We start from the raw sequence: 15,949 nt of genomic DNA, 5'->3' as shown, positions 1-15,949 counted from the left end.
CTTATGTTCAGTCACTGGTGAAGATGGAGATATTGTGAGAGAAAGACAACAAGAGTAAAATTAACTTCATCACTGTAATCATAATTATTGTAATGTTTCAGTATATTGTTCTAACAAGACAGTTTGAGCTGAAAACATTATGATGTAAATACTCACTGCTAACAACAGACAGAATAACCAGAGAGCCTCGACCTTGTTGTCATCCTGATCTGTCGTACTGTTGGCAGATGTAACGACCAACATCCTCAACTGTGACCTTCTTTATAACCAGAGAACAGTCCGCTGTAACACTCAGTCTGTCTGATTTAGCTTTGGCATTTTCACCAATCTGCCCAAGTTTAATCAGCTATACTACTGCGCTGTTTCTTGAACCACTGAAGATCCAGGTAGTTCTGTTACATTCGTCATGATCAGTTATCACATTTTTACAGGACAAAGTGGCTTCATCTCCATCTCTGACAGTGACGTAGAGGAGAGTGTGTCCAGTTACTGCTGTTGAGAATTTGAGAGAGAAATGTGATAAATGAACTGAAATAAGAACATGACTGTAGTGTGAATGTTAAAAATAAACAGCATATTTGAATGTCTCAGTAAAATTAAAGTTATTTAATAAAGTACAATTGCTAATTATGCAGATTTTTGTATCTTACCTGTAAACTGAAGCCCCAGAATCAGAAATAAAAACATTTTAATCCATCTGAGTTCAACCATCGTACTTCTCTGTCTTGTTCTCACACTCTTGGCTCTCAAAATGTGCTTATTAGTGCTTCATTCTGAGAAATAGACTGTCTACATCCTGTCTTGAGTAAAGTGTCTCCTCCTCTTTGTGGCTTCAGTCTATTTTTCTCACTTGTAAGATAACTTGTAAGGTTTTTGTAGGCGGAGCATATCAGCTTTTGTTCTCTTCTCTTTGAGCGTTTTTGTATTAAACAATCTCCAGTATTTTATATAATCTTATAAATCTATAAAATATCTTAAATTATACAATTCCAATAGTTAATAGGCTACATATAGAATTAGAAGCTTGCAGAAGCTAAGTGTGAATGTGTCCACCACCAAGACCACAACACGCTTTCTTTCCACTGCTGTGTTTCATTTCCAGGTGTATAAACACGACGTCTTCATGTTATGCTTTCAAAAAGTGAAAACATTGTTTTCTCTCATATTGTGCACAGGAGAAGTATTTGCATTTTATAGCAATTTAAATTTTCCCTTAAAAATAAAATTTTTCATCATTTTTCTCCCCAGTATTAGTTAATATCGGTTATGTCCACCTGTCTACTGGAGACCAACATTATTTGAGTGTGTGGGAGGTCCCATCATGCTGAGACGTCACAGTTAGCTTTCTAACTTTGCTGCAAGATCCAGCCCAAAACTGAGTCTCACAGGAACAGACAGGCCACACTTTATTAAGACACAAGGTAAAGAGATGCTCGTTCCAGTTCTCGCTCTCTCTCTCTCTCTCTCTCTCTCTCTCTCTCTCTCTCTCTCTCTCTCTCTCACTCTCTCTCTCTCTCTCCCTCTCTCTCTCTCCCTCTCTCTCAATGTGTAGAAGACGTGCTTGCAGAAAGCCATTCTGTCATTAATGTATTTGGTAGCCCACCCACTTATATACAAATATAAACACCACTGACCACATTTCCTTGTTGACTCTTGACACTCTTGGTGCAACTGCAGTTACTGGGAAAGATCAGAGATAAGAAGGTGTGATAGTGATCTATTTTCTCTTTATATCTTTGAGGTCAATTATTCTTTGAGCTGAGGGGAAGTGTTTTAGTGACAGTGTTGGTACAACAGCAGCAGAGCTCTGACACACGAGGCTCACAGTCACAGACAGGCCAAACTTTATCAAGACAAAAGACAAAAAGAATACTTTCATCTCTAAAATCACCACTGAGACCCCAACAATATGTTTCTGGTGATAACTAGTGTGCTATTTACATGTCATGAGGTTGTGATATTCTAGCTATGCACAGTAAATGTAGCCGTGTTCCTGCACATGCTCAGTGGCCTTACACACACACATCAAACAGCAACTAAAACAGTGTGATGTGCATTTGCTTTAATCTTAAACTCAAAAACAATGCACCAAACTAAAACTGTTGAGCTACTAAATCTACAATCTATTTGGATTTCTTACATTTTCCACTAATTCAGCTCTTTAATATATGACTTTACTTGGTCTAAAGGATGTCACATGATCACATCTCACCTCTGCTCGGTTTGCCTTTTGACACTATTATGACGCGGCTCTTAGGCCATGACAAATGAAGGGAAATACACAAGGTTGTACTGAGAAATCATTCAAATATATTTATTTTAAGACATGGCAACAAAACATATTAATAAAATGTATGAAATGGTAAATTAAAAGATCAGTGGTGTTGGTGTGTGGATGAGTATTATGCAAATTAAAAAATGTGCGACAAGGAGTAGAGATGACTGATCCTAAACGATTCTGGATGGACTGTCCAGATACACCCAGATGCACTAAAAGACAGTTTCTGGTGACTTCACTTTGAAGAACTTTGACAAACCAATTATAAGGGAAACAAACACAACAGCCCAAAGCAAGATATAAACCTAAATGGCCATGGCAAACCAAGATCGTCACAACACTCTCTTTTTTTACCATAACAGTATAAACTGAACACAGACTTAAATTATAATAATCTGAACAATATCTGATACATATTTAAAGAACAATAAAAAGCTGAAGAATAAAATAAAGATTTTCAAGACTTTCACTCAACACCTGCACAACCATCACTGAGCTCAATAAAGGGTGTGGGAGTGAGTTCATTAAGGATATCTTAACTTACTAAATCCCTTTCTGGACAAAAACCTTTTTACATAATAAATGCTGGAAATGACTGATGTTTACTCATGGATGTATTATAAGAGCTGACAGGCTGCCACCACTCAGCCTTGCAGATGTTTTTCCCAGTGGTCACTTGCAGTACTGCAGCAAAAAAACAAGATTATTTCCCCCATAGACCATCACTGTAAAAGAGACGTCCATAAAACTGCTGACAGGACACTTCAAGCTGTAGTCAAGATCAATTAAGATTCTTTCTATTAGGAATTTTGAATCCATGGAGGTTTTATATTTGTAAAAAGAAAAATTATCTAAAAATCTGTGACGTCAATGTAAAGTCTATGGGCGGAGTAGGAACTTGTGGGCAGGGCCAGAGCCAACCCAGCAGTCCATATTGGACTGAATGGGCGGCACTTTTTGGTCCAGTATTCAGCTCTTATAATACATCCAAGTGTTTACTGATCAGAATAGAAAAAAAGAAACTTGAAAAATCATTTAAAACTGTGAATTATTATAACACTGAAAAAGACTTCATGTGTTAAGCACAGTCTGTTCTGCACAATATAAACAACTCATTTGGGTAAAATATACATTTCTCTATCAGGCTTAGACTGCAGAAACAAATTACCAACATGGATACAGTCTAGTAAAGGCTAATTGCTTTGCTAAAGCTTTAACTAAAGAGTTATAAATGAAATGTAATGATATGAACACTGTTGTTACTTATTTTTTGGGTTTGTTGACAGTAGCGTAGAGGTTGCTGAGATCAGTGGAGGCTCCAGCAGAAGAGGAGGAAGCTTTCACAGTGCTGTAGGTCACTTCATCACCTTCATCATCATCACCACGAACCTGGGAAATAAAATAGAAAAAAGAGATAATTAAACATAATGACATGAAAAGGCATAGCTCAACATCAACAGGAGCTCCGAGATCTGAAAGTCATCATTTTGCTTCTATTTAATAACTGAAATGTTATTTAAGAACATTTAGGATGAAATAAATCTATTTTTTCTCCTTCCTGAAAAACATTATCCTGCATATAGTAACAACCAAACACTCAGCTTACCCGGGCTTTACTGTTGGTATTCTTGGTAAAGCTGATGGAGGCGTAGGAAACACCTTCTTCAGGATCAACCTACAAAGTGAAGACAACATGATGGCTGCTCAGTAATGTGGATTTATAATGACTCACTCTTTTAATATTATTTTAGTCAAACAAGGGAATAAGACTCAAAAACATTAAACATTTGATGAATCAGCTTTTAAACTCACAGTGTTTTCATCCTTCTGTGTTTTGTTCCCTGAAAAGACAAAAGAGTCGATTTTAGATTTTACAGTAAATAAAAATACAGGTTCATCAAATCATCTGGTTAAGGAAAGTTTCATCTTGTCAGTGTACTCACGTTTAGTTTTCTTCCATCTGATGAGCATCACAACAATTATTAAGAGTGATGCTAAACCCACAGCTACAATGATGAACTTTGCCCAAACTGGAAAACCTGAAAATATTAAAAACATTTTGACTGCAGAGTTCAGTTCTGTTCAAAATCCTGATCAAAAGACAGAAAGAGATACAAGTTGTTAAGTCTCTACCTTGTTTTGTTAGAGTACCAGTGGTTGTAGGAAGTGTTTGGTTTGTCTTAGCCTGTGTGCTTGTTCTCATTACTGTTGATGATTTTGTTGTTGTTGATTTTGTTGTTGCAGCTGTTTTAGTGTCCTCACCTGGAAATATGAAAAAGAACAAGAGACAGACAGAGAGATGAACTGAAAGACAAATAACTAGTTTTCATGTTGTATTTTCATGCATATGCTGTTGTGTTTGGCTCTATTTGCTTTTTTCATTTTTTATATTGATATTTTTAGTTTTGTTTCTGTTGTTACATCGTCAGCTGGACAAATCAAATCTAAAAAATCCAACAAATTGTGAATGGTGAGAAAATAGCCCATAATTCTCATCTAGACAAATAATTAGAAACTACACTTAAATAAGTCAGAATACTTTGACGTCTCAGTAAGATGAGAAGTTATAAACTCCACAGTAGCAGAACAAGAAGACTGTGACTCCTTCATGTGCTGAGTGTTCACATCCTGATCATTACCCTCATACACCCACTGCACTGTGTGTAGACACCGTTTATATGTCGACACATAGCAGTTTAACTTTATACCTTACACCTTATATTTTATATTAGGATAAAGTGATCTTAAACAGCTAATCATCTTCTCACCTGGTTCCTTATCTGACAACTGAGAACTGAGGTTATACAGCTGCACTTTTCCACTGTTGAGATCTGTGACATTACACTTCAAAAACTTATAATTTGATGTGTAAATAAAATGAGAAGTCGACAACACCACAGTGGCTGAGCAGGTAGACTGTGATATCTGTAGTTCTCTGTTATTTTTGTCAGGTTCATTTCCTCTATACACCCACTTCACTGTGTGTCTGCAGCCATCATCTGTCGACACAGAGCAGTTTAACGTCACCTTGTCAGCGCCCTTATGTTCAGTCACTGGTGAAGATGGAGATATTGTGAGAGAAAGACAACAAGAGTAAAATTAACTTCATCACTGTAATCATAATTATTGTAATGTTTCAGTATATTGTTCTAACAAGACAGTTTGATATGAAAACATTATGATGTAAATACTCACTGTTAACAACAGACAGATAAACCTGAGAGTCTCGACCTTGATGTTGTCCTGATCTGTCGTACTGTTGGCAGAAGTAACGACCAGTATCCTCAACTGTGACCTTCTTTATAACCAGAGAACAGTTCGCTGTAAGACTCAGTCTGTCTGATTTAGCTTTGGCATTTTCACCAATCTGCCCAAGTTTAATCAGCTCGACTGATGCTGATCTTGAACCACTGAAGACCCAGGTAGTACTGTCACATTCATCCTGATCAGTCATCACATTTTTACAGGACAAAGTGGCTTCATCTCCATCTCTGACAGTGATGTAGAGGTGAGTTTGTTCAGTTACTGCTGTTGAGAATTTGAGACAGAAATGTGATAAATGAACTGAAATAAGAATATGACTGTAGTTTGGATGTTACAAAAACAAACAGCATATTTGACTCTTTGAGTTAAATAAAAGATACAGATTTGTGTATCTTACCTGTAAACTGAGGCCCCAGAAACATAAATAAAAACATTTTAATCCATCTGAGTTCAACCATTGTGCTTCTCCGTCCTTCTCTCTGTCTTTCAAAATGTCCTTATTAGTGCTTCATTCTGATAAATAGACTATATACTTCCTGTCATGAGTAAAGTGACTCCTCCTCTTTGTGGCTTCAGTCTATTTTTCTCACTTGTAAGTTAAAGTTTTTGTAGGCAGAGCATACCAGCTTTTGTTTTCGTCTGATTGAACGTTTTTGCATTTTATGAGTAAGCTGCAGAATGTTATATAATCTTATGAATCTATAAAATATCTGGAAGTATAACCATCCAACAGTTAATAGGCTATATATAGAATTAGACATTGCAGAAGCTAAGTGTGAATGTGTCCACCACAAAGACCACAACACGCTTTCTTTCCACTGCTGTGTTTCAAAGTATTCCAGGTGTATAAACACGACATCTTCATGTAATGCTTTTGAAAAGTAAAAACATTGTTTTCTCTCATATTGTGCAGAGGAGCAATATTTGCATTTTTGTATTAGTTAATATTGGTTATGTCCACCTGTCTACTAAAGACCAACATTATTTGAGTTTGTGGGAGGTCCCATCATGCTGAGACGTCACAGTTAGCTCTCTAACTTTGCTGCAAGAACCAGCCCAAAACTGAGTCTCACAGGAACAGACAGGCCACACTTTATTGAGACACAAGGAAAAGAGATGCTCGTTCCAGTTGGGTTGAAGATGACTCCATCACTTCAAGTTAATGAGTAAGCTGTGTTTAGGTAAACAGATTGCACTGCTGCAATGAACAACAAACCTAATGTTATAAATAACTACATAACATAACATACATCTAACTCGAGCTGCCATCGAGTGGCTGTTCCTGTAAACACTCTGTCACTTACAAATATACAGTGGGGAGAACAAGTATTTGATACACTGCTTTTGATTTTGCAGGTTTTCCAACTTACAAAGCATGTAGAAGTCTGTAATTTTTATTATAGGTACATTTCAACTGTGAGAGACGGAATCTAAAACAAAAATCCAGAAAATCACATTGTATGATTTTTAAATAATTAATTTGCATTTTATTGCATAACATAAGTATTTGATCACCTACCAACCTGTAAGAATTTCGGCTCTCACAGACCTGTTAGTTTTTCTTTAAGAAGTCCTCCTGTTCTCCACTCATTACCTGTATTAACTGCAGCTGTTTGAACATGTTACCTGTATAAAAGACACCTGTCCACACACTCAATCAAACAGACTCCAACCTCTCCACAATGGCCAAGACCAGAGAGCTGTGTAAGGACATCAGGGATAAAATTGTAGACCTTCACAAGGCTGGGATTGGCTACAGGACAATAGGCAAGCAGCTTGGTGAGAAGGCAACAACTGTTGGCGCAATTATTAGAAAATGGAAGAAGTTCAAGATGACGTCAATCTCCCTCGGTCTGGGGCTCCATGCAAGATCTCACCTCGTGGGGCATCAATGATCATGACAAAGGTGAGGGATCAGCCCAGAACTACACGGCAGGACCTGGTCAATGACCTGAAGAGAGCTGGGACTACAGTCTCAAAGAAAACCATTAGTAACACACTACGCCGTCATGAATTAAAATCCTGCAGCGCATATAAGGTCCCCCTGCTCAAGCCAGCGCAGGTCCAGGCCCGTCTGAAGTTTGCCAATGACCATCTGGATGATCCAGAGGAGGAATGGGAGAAGGTCATGTGGTCTGGTGAGACAAGAATAGAGCTTTTTGGTCTAAATGCCACTTGCCATGTTTGGAGGAAGAAGAAGGATGAGTACAACCCCAAGAACACCATCCCAACCGTGAAGCATGGAGGTGGAAACATCATTCTTTGGGGATGCTTTTCTGCAAAGGGGACAGGACGACTGCACCATATTGAGGGGAGGATGGATGGCCATGTATCGCAAGATCTTGGCCAACAACCTCCTTCCCTCAGTAAGAGCATTGAAGATGGGTCGTGGCTGGGTCTTCCAGCATGACAACGACCCGAAACGCACAGCGAGGGCAACTAAGGAGTGGCTCCGTGAGAAGCATCTTAAGGTCCTGGAGTGGCCTAGCCAGTCTCCAGACCTGAACCTTACCTTAACATTAAGGTATTCCACCACCACTGACCACATTTTCATGTTGTCACACAGTGAAAAAAACTGGTAAAGCTGTGACGTGAAAAGAAGCCACTGACAGCACACAGACAGATAAGACAGAGGAAGTGCTGCTACACTGTGCTTCTCTCTCTCTCTTTCTCTCTCTCTCTCTCTCTCTCTCTACTCTTCCACCATTTTACTAATAATCAGTCCTTGTCCTGATCCACCCAATTGTATATTGTCCTTGATGCATTCAGCATTCATCCATGCATCAGCCGAGAATATATTAATAAAAGCTTAGCTATTGTAGGAGTTAGAGTGAACGTGTCCACCCACTTACCACCAAGACCACAATTAACTTCCAGTATTTCAAAGTTTGCAGTCATGACCTTAGAATGTGAACACACTGTTGTCTCCTGTCCTCTGCACAGGACTTGCTTTTCAAAATATTACTTTTTCATTTTCATTTTTCATGTCCAATGAGAAAAGAGTAGTTTAAAGTATGTGTTCAACCAGAATTAGGATGTTTTGACAGATTTGATACTGATGTTTGACCCCATGAATGCATTAACAGATGAAAAGTTAACTCTGACTCTTGACACTCTTGGTGCAACTGCAGTTACTGGGAAAGATCACAGATAAGAAGGTGTGATAGTGATCTATTTTCTCTTTCTATTTTTGAGGTCAATTATTCTTAGAGCTGAGGGGGAAGTTTAGTGAGAATGTTGGTACAACAGCAGCAGAGCTCTGACACACGAGGCTCACAGTCACAGACAGGCCAAACTTTATCAACACATTAGACAAAAATAATACTTTCATCTCTAAAATCACCACTGAGACCCCAACAATATGTTTCTGGTGATAACTAGTGTGCTATTTACATGTCATGAGGTTGTGATATTCTTGCAATACACAGTAAACGGAGCCTAGTTCCTGCACATGCTCAGTGGCTTTATACACACACACACATCAAACAGCAACTAAAAGAGTGTGATATATGTGCATGTGCTTTAATCTTTAGCTCTAAAACAATGCACCAAACTAAAACTGTTCATCTCTACTAAATCTACAATCTATTTGGATTTCTTACATTTTCCACTTATTGAGCTCTTTAATATATGACTTTACTTGGTCTAAAGGATGTCACATGATCACATCTCACCTCTGCTCGGTTTGCCTTTTGACACTATTATGACGTGGCTCTTAGGCCACAAATGAAGGGAAATAACCAAGGTTGTACTGAGAAACCAGTCAAATATATTTATTTTTAAGCCATGGCAACAAAACATATTAATAAAATGTATGAAATTGTAAATGAATAGATCATTGGTGTTGGTGAGTGGATGAGTTAATCTGTAGTTCTTTCACTCAACACCTGCACAACCATCACTGAGTTCAATAAAGGTTGTGGGAGTGAGTTCATTAAGAATATCTTAACTTACTGAATCCCTTTCTGGACAAAAAGCTTTTTACATAATAAATCCTGGAAATTACTGATGTTTACTCATGGATGTATCATAAGAGCTGACAGGCTGCCACCACTCAGCCTTGCAGATGTTTTCCCCAGTGGTCACTCGCAGTATTGCAGCAAAAAAACCCAAAAATAATTTCCCCCATAGACCATCATTGTAAAAGAGACGTCCATAAAACTGCTGACAGGACACTTCAAGCTGTAGTCAAGATCAATTAATATTCTTTCGATTAGGAATTTTGAATCCATGATGGTTTTATATTTGTAAAACTTTCCCCAAGCCAAGAAAAATTATCTAAAAATCTGTGACTTCAATGTAAAGTCTATGGGCCGAGCAGGAACTTGTGGGCAGGGCCAGAGCCATCCCAGCAGTTCATATTAGACTGAATGGGCGGAACTTTTTGGTCCAGTATTCAGCTCTTATAATACATACACGTGTTTACTGATCAGAATAGAAAACTCAAAAAACTTGAAAAATCATATAAAACAGTGAATTATTATAACACTGAAAAATACTTCATATGTTAAGCACAGTCTGTTCTGCACAATATAAACAACTTATTTGGGTAAAATATACATTTCTCTATAAGGTTTAGACTGCAGAAACAAATTACCAACATGGATACAGTCTAGTAAAGGCTAACTGCTTTGCTAAAGCTTTAACTAAAGAGTTATAAATGAAATGTAATGATATGAACACTGTTGTTACTTATTTTTTGGGTTTGTTGACAGTAGCGTAGAGGTTGCTGAGATCAGTGGAGGCTCCAGCAGAAGAGGAGGAAGCTTTCACAGTGCTGTAGGTCACTTCATCACCTTCATCATCACCACGAACCTGGTAAATAAAATAGAAAAAAGAGATAATTAAACATAATGACATGAAAAGGCATAACTCATCATCAACAGGAGCTCTCAAAGTCATCATTCATATCTAATAACTGAAATTTTATTTTAAAACCATTTAGGATGAAATAAATCTATTTTTTCTCCTTCCTGAAAAACATTATCCTGCACATAGTAACAACCAAACACTCAGCTTACCCGGGCTTTACTGTTGGTCTTCTTGGTAAAGCTGATGGAGGCGTAGGAAACACCTTCTTCAGGATCAACCTACACAGTGAAAACAACATGATGGCTGCTCAGTAATGTGGATTTATAATGACTCACTCTTTTAATATTATCTTAATATCAGTCCAACAAGTGAATTAGACTCAAAAAGTAATAACATTAAACATTTGATGATTCAGCTTTTAAACTCACAGTGTTTTCATCCATCTGTGTTTTGTTCCCTAAAAAGACAAAAGAGTCGACTTCAGCTTCCACAGTAAATAAAAATACAGGTTCATCAAAACATCTCATTGATAAAAGTTTCATCTGTCAGTGTACTCACGTTTAGTTTTCTTCCATCTGATGAGCATCACAACAATTATTAAGAGTGATGCTAAACCCACAGCAACAATGATGTACTTTGCCCAAACTGGAAAACCTGAAAATATTAAAAACATCTTGACTGCAGAGTTCAGTTCTGGTCAAAATCCTGATCAGAAGAGAGAAAGAGATACAAGTTGTTGAGTCTCTACCTTGTTGTTTTGATGGTGTATCAGTGGTAGGAAGTGTTTGGTCCATCTTTGCCTCGGTACTTTTTCCCATTATTGTTGCTGTGGTTGATTTTGGTTTTGTTGGTGATGTAGTTGCAGCTCTTTCAGTGTCTTTACCTGGAAAAACAAACAAGAGACAGACAGAGAGATTAAATGGAAGACAAAGAACTACATTTACATTTTATTTTTATGCAGATGCTTTTACATTTTGCTCTATTCGGTTTGTTCATTTGGTTTTGATGTTTTGGATTTTATTTCTGTTGTTACATCTTCAGTTGGACAAATTAAATCTAAAAAACCCAACAAAATGCAGTGAGAAAATACCCCATAATTCTCATCTAGACACAAAAAATTAGAAACTAAATGAAGCAGATTTCTCACCTGAAGATGGAGGGCTGAAGGGAAACAGCTGCACTTCACTGTTTTCATGTGTCACTCTACACTTGAATGACTCAGAAAACTTTGACGTCTCAGTAAGATGAGAAGTTGTAAACTCCACAGTAGCAGAACAAGAAGACTGTGACTCCTTCAAGTGCTGAGTGTTCACATCCTGATCATTACCCTCATACACCCACTGCACTGTGTGTGGACACCGTCCATATATCGACACAGAGCAGTTTAACTTCACCTTATCAGTGTCCTTATGTTCAGTCACTGGTGAAGATGGAGATATTGTGAGAGAAAGACAACAAGAGTAAAATTAACTTCATCACTGTAATCATAATTATTGTAATGTTTCAGTATATTGTTCTAACAAGACAGTTTGATCTGAAAACATTATGATGTAAATACTCACTGCTAACAACAGACAGAATAACCAGAGAGCCTAAACCTTGTTGTTGTCCTGATCTGTCGTACTGTTGGCAGATGTAACGACCAACATCCTCAACTGTGACCTTCTTTATAACCAGAGAACAGTCCGCTGTAACACTCAGTCTGTCTGATTTAGCTTTGGCATTTTCACCAATCTGCCCAAGTTTAATCAGCTATACTACTGCGCTGTTTCTTGAACCACTGAAGATCCAGGTAGTTCTGTTACATTCATCATGATCAGTTATCACATTTTTACAGGACAAAGTGGCTTCATCTCCATCTCTGACAGTGACGTAGAGGAGAGTGTGTCCAGTTACTGCTGTTGAGAATTTGAGAGAGAAATGTGATAAATGAACTTAAATAAGAATATGACTGTAGTGTGAATGTTAAAAATAAACAGCATATTTGAATGTCTCTGTAAAAGTAAGTTATTTAATAAAGTACAATTGCTAATTATGCAGATTTTTGTATCTTACCTGTAAACTGAAGCCCCAGAATCAGAAATAAAAACATTTTAATCCATCTGAGTTCAACCATCGTACTTCTCTGTCTTTCTTCTCTGTCACTCTCCGCTCTCTAAATGTCCTTATTAGTTTTTCATTCTGAGAAATAGACTGTCTACGTCCTGTCTTGAGTAAAGTGTCTCCTCCTCTTTGTGGCTTCAGTCTTTTTTTCTCACTTGTAAGATAACTTGTAAGGTTTTTGTAGGCAGAGCATATCAGCTTTTGTTCTTTTCTCATTGAAACTTTTTGTATTTAATAATCTCCAGTATTTTATATAATCTTATAAATCTATAGAATATCTTAAATTATACAATTCCAGAAGTTAATAGGCTACATATAGAATTAGACATTGCAGAAGGTAAGTGTGAATGTGTCCACCAACAAGACCACAACACGCTTTCTTTCCACTGCTGTGTTTCAAAGTATTTCATGTTTCTATCCACGACGTCTTCATGTAATGCTTTTGAAAAGTACAAATATTGTTTTCTCTCATATTGTGCACAGGAGCAATATTTGCATTTTATAGCAATTTAAATTTTCCCTTAAAAATACCTTGTTCTATCATTTTTCTCTCCAGTATTAGTTAATATTGGTTATGTCCACCTGTCTACTGGAGACCAACATTATTTGAGTTTGTGGGAGGTCCCATCATGCTGAGACGTCACAGTTAGCTTTCTAACTTTGGTGCAAGAACCAGCCCAAAACTGAGGCTCACAGGAACAGACAGGCCACACTTTATTAAGACACAAGTTAAAGAGATGCTCGTTCCAGTTCTCTCTCTCTCTATCTCTCTCTCTCCCTCTCCCTCCGTCTCTCTCTCTCTCTCTCTCTCTCTCTCTCTCTCTCTCTCTCTCTCTCTCTCTCTCTCTCTCTCTCTCTCTCTCTCTCTCTCTCTCTCTCTCTCTCTCTCTCTCTCTCTCTCTCTCATACTCACTTCCTATTAATGTGTAGAAGACATGCTTGCAGAAAGCCATTCTGTCATTAACGTATATGGTACTCCACCCACTTATATACAAATATAAACACCACTGACCACATTTCCATGTTGTCACACAGTGAGAAAAACTGGTAAAGCTGTGGCACGAAAAGAAGCCACTGACAGCACACAGACAGATAAGACAGAGGAAGTGCTGCTGCACTGTGCTTCTCTCTCTCTCGCTCTCTCTCTCTCTCTCTCTCTCTCTCTCTCTCTCTCTCTCTCTCTCTCTCTCTCTCTCTCTCTCTCTCTCTCTCTCTCTCTCTCTCTCTCTTTCATTTTCTTTGACGCCCAGTGTTGGAATTAGGATTCTGTTATGACAAATTTGATGCTGATGTTTGACCCCATGAATGCATTAACAGATGAAAAGTTAACTCTGACTCTTGACACTCTTGGTGCAACTGCAGTTACTGGGAAAGATCACTGATAAGAAGGTGTGATAGTGATCTATTTTCTCTTTATATCTTTGAGGTCAATTATTCTTAGAGCTGAGGGGGAAGTTTAGTGAGAATGTTGGTACAACAGCAGCAGAGCTCTGACACACGAGGCTAACAGTCACAGACAGGCCAAACTTTATCAAGACATTAGACATAAAGAATACTTTCATCTCTAAAATCACCACTGAGACCCCAACAATATGTTTCTGGTGATAACTAGTGTGCTATTTACATGTCATGAGGTTGTGATATTCTTGCAATACACAGTAAACGGAGCCTAGTTCCTGCACATGCTCAGTGGCCTTACACACACACACATCAAACAGCAACTAAAAGAGTGTGATATATGTGCATGTGCTCTAATCCTTAGCTCTAAAACAATGCACCAAACTAAAACTGTTCATCTCTACTAAATCTACAATCTATTTGGATTTCTTACATTTTCCACTTATTGAGCTCTTCAATATATGACTTTACTTGGTCTAAAGGATGTCACATGATCACATCTCACCTCTGCTCGGTTTGCCTTTTGACACTATTATGACGTGGCTCTTAGGTCATGACAAATGAAGGGAAATACACAAGGTTGTACTGAGAAATCAGTCCAATATATTTATTTTAAGACATGGCAACAAAACATATTAATAAAATGTATGAAATGGTAAATTAAAAGATCAGTTGTGTTGGTGAGTGGATGGGTGAACGTGTAGTTTTGTATTGTGTAAACTAAAAAATGTGCAAGGAGAAGAGATGACTGATCCTAAATGATTCTGGATGGACTGTCCAGATACACTAAAATACAGTTTCTGGCGACTTGGCTTTGAAGAACTTTGACAAACCAATTATAAGGGAAACAAACACAGCAGCCCAAAGCAAGATATAAACATAATGGGACATGGCAAACCAAGATTGTCACAACACTCTCTTTTTTACCATAACAAGGTAAACTGAACACAGACTTAAATTATAATAATCTGAACAATATCTGATACATATCTAAAGAGAAATAAAAGGCTAAAGAATAAAATAAAGATTTTCAAGACTTTCACTCAACACCTGCACAACCATCACTGAGCCTAATAAAGGTTGTGGGAGTGAGTTCATTAAGAATATCTTAACTTACTAAATCCCTTTCTGGACAAAAACCTTTTTACAGCTTAAATCCTGGAAATGACTGATGTTTACTCATGGATGTATTATAAGAGCTGACAGGCTACCACCACTCAGCCTTGCAGATGTTTTCCCCAGTGGTCACTCGCAGTATTGCAGCAAAAAATCCCAAAATAATTTCCCCCATAGACCATCATTGTAAAAGAGACGTCCATAAAACTGCTGACAGGACACTTCAAGCTGTAGTCAAGATCAACTAAGATTCTTTCTATCATGAATTTTGAATCCATGATGGTTTTATATTTGTAAAACTTTCCTCAAGCCAAGAAAAATTATCTAAAAATCTGTGATGTCGATGTAAAGTCTATGGGCCGAGCAGGAACTTGTGGGCAGGGCCAGAGCCATCCCAGCAGTTCGTATCGGACTGAATGGGCGGCACTTTTTGGTCCAGTATTCAGCTCTTATAATACATCCAAGTGTTTACTGATCAGAATAGAAAACAACTGTTAAGCACAGTCTGTTCTGTACAATATAAACAACTTATTTGGGTAAAATATACATTTCTCTATAAGGCTTAGACTGCAGAAACAAATTACCAACATGGATACAGTCTAGTAAAGGCTAATTGATTTGCTAAAGCTTTAACTAAAGAGTTATAAATGAAATGTAATGATATGAACACTGTTGTTACTTATTTTTTGGGTTTGTTGACAGTAGCGTAGAGGTTGCTGGGATCAGTGGAGGCTCCAGCAGAAGAGGAGGAAGCTTTCACAGTGCTGTAGGTCACTTCATCACCTTCATCATCACCACGAACCTGGGAAATAAAATAGAAAAAAGAGATAATTAAACATAATGACATGAAAAGGCATAGCTCAACATCAACAAGAGCTCCGGGATCTGAAAGTCATATATCTAATAACTGAAATGTTATTTTAAAAGCATTTAGGATGAAATAAAACTATTTTTTTCTCCTTTCTGAAAAACATTATC

Source organism: Scomber japonicus, chromosome 17, assembly GCF_027409825.1.
Source record: "Scomber japonicus isolate fScoJap1 chromosome 17, fScoJap1.pri, whole genome shotgun sequence".
Classification (NCBI taxonomy): Eukaryota; Metazoa; Chordata; class Actinopteri; order Scombriformes; family Scombridae; genus Scomber; species Scomber japonicus.
The sequence above is the reverse complement of the archived record's forward strand: the minus strand, read 5'-3'. Positions refer to the sequence as shown.